At 35.2% G+C, this 6,685-nt stretch overlaps 1 pseudogene; it reads right to left on the bottom strand.

Annotated features, from left to right (window-relative positions):
• Positions 1 to 324: 324 nt before the first annotated feature.
• LOC131044908 (metal transporter Nramp1-like) lies at positions 325 to 6,307 on the bottom strand (annotated as a pseudogene).
• Positions 6,308 to 6,685: the final 378 nt, after the last annotated feature.

The raw sequence follows: 6,685 nt of genomic DNA, 5'->3' as shown, positions 1-6,685 counted from the left end.
CCGGGTTCCATATACACGTTACCAAGATCAAAACATGTTACCGGGATCAGGACTTAGCCGGGTATGAAGTGAATGCCGGTGCCGGTGTAAAGCAGTGTGAATACCAATACCGGTTAAGTGCAATGAATGACGGTTAACCAAACAATGAAACCATTGACCCTAAGATGGTGAGTTGCCATCAATGACAACTCAAAATGCCATTAACTCTTACCGGATGAGAGTCAATTGGCAACACAATCTAGATTTTGTTGAAGGGGTTTGGAAACTTCTAGGCAAAGGGCACGCACAAGATGAAGATGGGTTTGTTGAAAAGGCTTTAGAGCTTCAAGTAAATGCTATTCGCACACATATGGCCTTCTTAGGGCGGCAGCTATTCTGGCTCCAAAAAAACATTAAGATACTATGGAAAGTCGCATAACACGCAGTTACGGATGCATTGAGGGTGTCAATAACATGAACGTTTTTGAAGCCAGAATAGCTGTGTCCTCTTCTTAATCTACAAGATACGCACTGGATTTGTTCAACAAGCTGTAGAAACAATGCAAATCGAGGGTTGTAAAACTAAGTCCCATAACCTTCACCTCCATCCTCCCTGCACAAGAAGTGGAGTCGTAGACCAAGCATAGCAGAATGCCTCCCAAGAAAAAAATGTGGTCTCACAGCTTTCATGATTCGCAGGATGCACACCAAATAGCTTTGTTGAAAAGGCGTTAGAAATTTTTGAGCAAAATCTCCTGGTGTTGTACGCCAGTATGCCTATTAAAGATGTGTACCCCTTACACTTCCCTACCCTGTGTCAAGTCTTTCTCCTCTCTACACACTCTCACACTCCTCCACTGGTCTTTCACACTAAAACATGACACTCAAATAGAAGAAAATGACCCTAAAGAAGGCAATGAACTTCCAGATCGCCTGTTCTCTCCATCGTTGTTCTCTAGGTATTCATGTGTGATGAAATTCCTCCTTGAATGGATAGTTGTCTGTGCTCTCTTCTTGAGCTCTTACCTCCACAATCTCTAATGGGTTTCTTTTTATTCCCTTTCTGCAATGGTTGCAAGATATGCACCTATATTGGATTTGTTGTAGTGGCTTTCCAAAACTTTCAAGCAAAAGCAAATTAGTGGACACAGTGCCAAAATTCCCTTTCCCATCTCCTTCACCATACTATATTCGAATACCCTAATGGATGGCCATACTTTCTTCGCCTGCACGCTTTATTATTGGTCTATCTGTTCGCGTAAATTGTCAAGGAAATGATAGGGGCACCATTCATCATTTATTACAAGGCCATGCTCTGCAAGCAAGCACCCTCTCCTCTTTAACACCTGTTGTCTCTCTCGTCCTCTCTTCAAGTTTCAAAATGATTTTCTTTTTTTCTATTCATGCCTTAGTGTTAAGGACAAATGACTGAATAAGTAGTCTTTAGTGCTAGGGACAAATGACAGATGTTCATAAGTTATTTCTAGATTTAATTAATCCACTCTCCTGGGACTGTATATAAAAGTCCAATCCTATGGAGAGTTGGAGGAGTTTGGATCATATGATAGTCATTAGATTCTGCTAAACTTTCTTTCAAGACTGTAATTTTATTATTGCTAGCTATTTACTTTTGAAGAATAAATAAAAACAAATGTTGATGATATCTTGAGTTAGATTAAATTTGTGATCAGAGTTTACAACACAAGCACAGGCCACTTAAGATATAGTAATCTTTTTTATAGTTAGATTGTTAATATTAGTATTAGTTAAATGGTTCATCTTTTGATAAGATTAGTTTGTTATATTGTTCTTTTTAGTTTTGATTGATATAATATGTTAATGGTATTAGTAGTATAGGATTATGAATTTAAAGATGCAACATAGTTTAGCTATTTATCATCCGCAACAAAGTCATCAAATCAGTTTCTCATAGCTACTGTTATGTGTAATAGGTTTATTTCTAGTGTTGTTTATGTTTTCTTTAGTTGTCAAATTTAGTTAATTTTTTTTTATGTGCAATTGATAGGTAATTTGGAGAATCCTTAGCAACACATGCAATGCCAAAAAATATGTCCCTAGTCAATAATTAAATGAACCTCTCTAAGACAATAGGTTACTTGATATAGGATTTGTTGGTTGGTCAAGTGCATGCATTGAGTTGTTTGCATCAACCTATTGTCTATTTAGAATGAATCTGTCAAAGATATCCCCTTCAAGTGTAGGAGGTGCTTTGTCATGGGTTATTTGGTGTCTAATTGCCCACACATTAATAATTTGAAGTCTTCCTCTTAGTGGAAGAATGGTGTTCACAAACATCTCACTATGGACATGGTTGGGGCTATTTTTGCCTCAAAGGATCTTGAGTCTTCTTTGATTAATAATGTGGACATCCCTCCTTTAAAGTTACTCGGATCTCTTACCTTGGCTTCTTCCCCTATTCCAGCTTTTGAAGTTGGTACACCTCCATTACTTAGTGTTGTGAAATCCACTCGACATTTGGTCTCTCCTATTGAATGCTTCTCTCCTAATGAGTTGTTCCCTATTACAACCTTGTTTTCACCTCCCCACTTCTCCAAACTTCATGGATTTGGATGTGATGATTTCCTAGACAATAATCCGTAGGAGGAAGAAAGGTCTTCTAACTTGCATGTATCTCAATCTCATATCAAGATATGAAACTTCCTAGAACTAGATTTACGTGCTACTTCTGGATTTGATGAAAAAAATACTCACACAATCAAATCCAGAAGCAGCACATAAATCAATTTCATGAATTGTGGAAATCTACTAGCTTTAATTCCTAGAACTAAATAAGAAATTGTTTAATTATTGTATATTATTATTAACAACTTTATTGTAACTATACCTTTGATCAACATTTTGTGAACCGCGAACTTTGTAAGGGTGAGAACCTTATTAACCCTTTTTATTTCAAAAACAAATTAACTGATGCTAGTAAACTTCAACAAAGGTATCAGAACAAATGGTGTTTCAAAAGATAAGATCATCTACATGAAAAGCACAATAATGTTAGTTCCTGAAAAACATCCAAACTTAAGTGTAATTGCTTCTTTCATTTGTTTGAATCACTCATTTCAAAGCATACTTGCTTCTCCAATAGAGCCCACGTATTAGTGTGATTTTAGATGAGCCACCTAAGCAAGTGAAATCACACTAATAGATGTGCTCTACTGAAGAAGTTAGTGTGATTTGAAATGAGCCATCTAAACAACTCAAAGCGTAGAGTGTGTTGTGTAAGCCAAAAGAAACAATCATGAAGATGATTGAGAGCATCAGAAAACATAAATTTATGTCTCTTCTATAATCTTCCACTCATCCTGATGAAAGATGATGAAATGTGATCCGAATCTTTGATGCAAAAATTTCTCACACAATCTAATTTAGAAACAACATTGATTGATATTATGAATGGTTGAAATAATTGCTTATAAATTGTTTTTACCTGCATCACATACTGAGCTGCGTATGTTCCGGTGATTGTCGAGCTTTGCCCCGATGCCAGCAACGCCACTGCAAATATTGTAGAACTCCAGTTTCCTACTGCATTCTGAAATGTGGAAGGAAAGATTGGCAAAGGATTTAATCGAGGTTATGTTGGGTTTTGCTTACTATTCTGTTTAGAATCTTTCAAGCCAAAGCCCAAGTAAAGGAAATGATTTTTTTCTCCCATATTTTACAAAATTGTATGTAAAACACTTTGATGTAGATGATTGGATCAGGCTTACTCTGAGGAGGAAAGAGGCGTTATCGAGGTCCATTTCCCTACAATTCTCTGCATCTTCACCAGATAAATCGGGCATCGTACAAACAGCTCCAGTCACAGAAACCACCGCCACATTGATCAGAAATATCTGCAAGCTGTCTGTCATTAACAATTAACAAAACAGAACCAGCTGATTAATTAGGTGGTCGTAGATCTGTTTTTATTGTTTAAACAGTATCTTTAAAGTTTTGATTGATTCTACTGAAAAAATAAGTCCCTTCATTCTATTGAAAAAATAAATCCTTTCATCTAAAATCACACTAACAGATAGATCCTATGAAAAAATTAATGTGATTTTACATGAACATCTAAAATAATCAAAAAAAAAAAAAAAAAACTTAATGTAATTTTACATGAACATCTAAAATAATCAAAATTTAAAATGTACTATTTTAACTTACACATCATCAACTTCAATACATGAATTCAACTTACATCAGTTCCAGAAACAGAAGCTGGAATTTTCCTTGAAAGGACCAATGCTGAATGGAGAAATAAGTTGTGCCTGGGCATCAAAAGACTACATATTCATTTGGGGATTACAAGAAATCGTCATACTTAGTTAGCATTAGAGTTCAAGTCCATATGATAGATTTATAAGAGCTTTTGTAGAAGATTCTGTATGTTTAAATTTCATCAACTTAGATCGCTCATAGCACACATTGACCCTTCATCAAAATAAAGAGATAAAATCTATCTCATAGAAATTAGATATACTCCAGAAGCTCTTACAAATCTTTTTCAAGGTTCTTTAGAACAGGAAAATTGACTATAACTTACGGCATAACCAGGGCACCAAACAGAGAGATTGCAAGACCAGTTGCTCCATTTCCTTTCATCTGAGGAACAACCCTTTCAAGACCTCTATGGACTTGGGCTTTACATGTCCCATTTCCGCAAAGAAGCAGCTGGCCATTGTAAGTACTAAAAAAGTTTTACGAACTCCAATTTTCTGATCTGTAACAGCAAGATTTTGTAAACTGAGATTTTTAAAGGAATCAAGAGCAAGGTTTCTTGATATTAAACACGTATTCAAAATATAATTAAAGAGGGATATATAAGTTCAACCTGGCAACAAGGAAGAAAAAGATAAATTACTGTTCTTTCCTGTATATCATATATGTTAGAAATTAAAAATGAGTACCCCATATTTCTGCAGTCCAAGGAGGAGGAGAGTACTGATTCCTGTTAGGAGGACCCCAACCCATATAGGTATGTGAAACAGCATATTCAATGCAAAAGCAGTTCCAATAACTGATATGGTGCAAGAAAACAGATTCATTAGTTACTACTAACTAATATGGTGCAAGCAAACACAGAGTTTAGTTATTGAAGTGGTGAATTATGAATAAAAAGAAGCTATTAAGGTGCACAAATAATCAAAATAAGTGATTTGGCATGTAAAAATATAAGAGCCATTCCAATAAGATAAAAAAGAAACAGAAAATGATTTTTTTGTCCACATTAGAAGAATCAGAGGCGGAATCTACAATCTAATAAAAAAACTGTAGAAACTTCAAATGTCAGAGCTGAGGGATCTCGTGATGTTATGTTCGATTAGTTTAAACAGTACATTTTAAGTTTTGATTTGTTTAAATGGTTCATCTAATATAATACTAGCTTCTCCAATAAGATCATCAATTAGTATGATTTCAAATGAACCACCTAAACAAATCAAAGCTTATAATATACTGTTTAAGTCAAAATCTGATAGTTCCAATCTTATGAATGCAGGTGGTTTTAATTATATTCTTATTGAGTCTGATGCAATTACAGCCACTTCTGCCAGCAGCCATAGTATGTAATTTATCTTTCTAAGGTACTCTGTTCTGCAATGTTCTGCAAGGTGCTTGCCTGCAAAATTAGCAGGGAAATTAACTTCTGACTTAATTATTGGCTATAATTAGTGGGGTTTTACCCAAGTATTCTGAAACAACTTACCTGTGACGACTCCCAAATTAGCTGCTCGAGACTGAATAATCAAGGCAAAAATGCAGGCAAGGAGAATGACCCAAAGAAGCTACAAAATAGCACACAACTTAATTTATCATTAGAGATCTTCTTATTTCTGTTTTGAGTTATAAAATAAAATCTCAGAATGAATAGGAAAATCTGTGATTTTTTCCCTTTACAATTGTGTGTTGAACATTAAAATGATTACATACCTCATACTTGTATTTTGCACCTGCCTCTAAGTCTGTTTCCACTGAGAGACACGATAAGTCATTAAACAAGTTATGAACATAATCAATTATAAACAACTGAGGAAATAAAGCTACTTACAGTTTGCAGGATACAAGTAGGCTATGCACACAAGAAAGCCTGGCCCAAAATATGCTAGAAACTTCAAATATGATGAGTGGATTGATTTTTTTACTTCATAAATCGCGCAGGGTGAAATGTTCTATCCCCTTGGGTTCGTTACTTCTCAAGTAAGAAAAATAATGAAAAAAAGCTATTGAACTGGCTGGGCAAGAAACAAAACTATTGTCCCTGTCCTTTTATTTACTTTTACTGAGAGTAGCTGGTGAGCTTACCTATCATTCTGATGATAGATCACAGAATGTGATTCGAAACAATAACAAAAATAATTATAAATTGTGAAAAACTAAAATCTAAAAGCCAAATGTTGGCTTCTTTACTACAGAGTATAGAAATATTACTCTGAAGAGCAATTCTATAATATTCAAAGTTAAATATTTCAGTGCGTCAGTGAAATTAGCAGACCTCATCAGCAGAGTCTACAATTTGATACTTCTAAACCTCATCGGTGGAAGTGTCATTGGCTATCTCCAAATGCCTATTGGGCCTTTCAACGCCCTCCTCAGCCCTTCAGTAGATTCACCACAGAATTTCAGTAACTCAAGTTTTCTGCAATTCCTCACAGGTTATAAGATCGATGTTGCATTGTAATTATACCAA

This window comes from Cryptomeria japonica, chromosome 1 (assembly GCF_030272615.1).
Source record: "Cryptomeria japonica chromosome 1, Sugi_1.0, whole genome shotgun sequence".
NCBI lineage: Eukaryota > Viridiplantae > Streptophyta > Pinopsida > Cupressales > Cupressaceae > Cryptomeria > Cryptomeria japonica.
The sequence above is the reverse complement of the archived record's forward strand: the minus strand, read 5'-3'. Positions and strand labels throughout refer to the sequence as shown.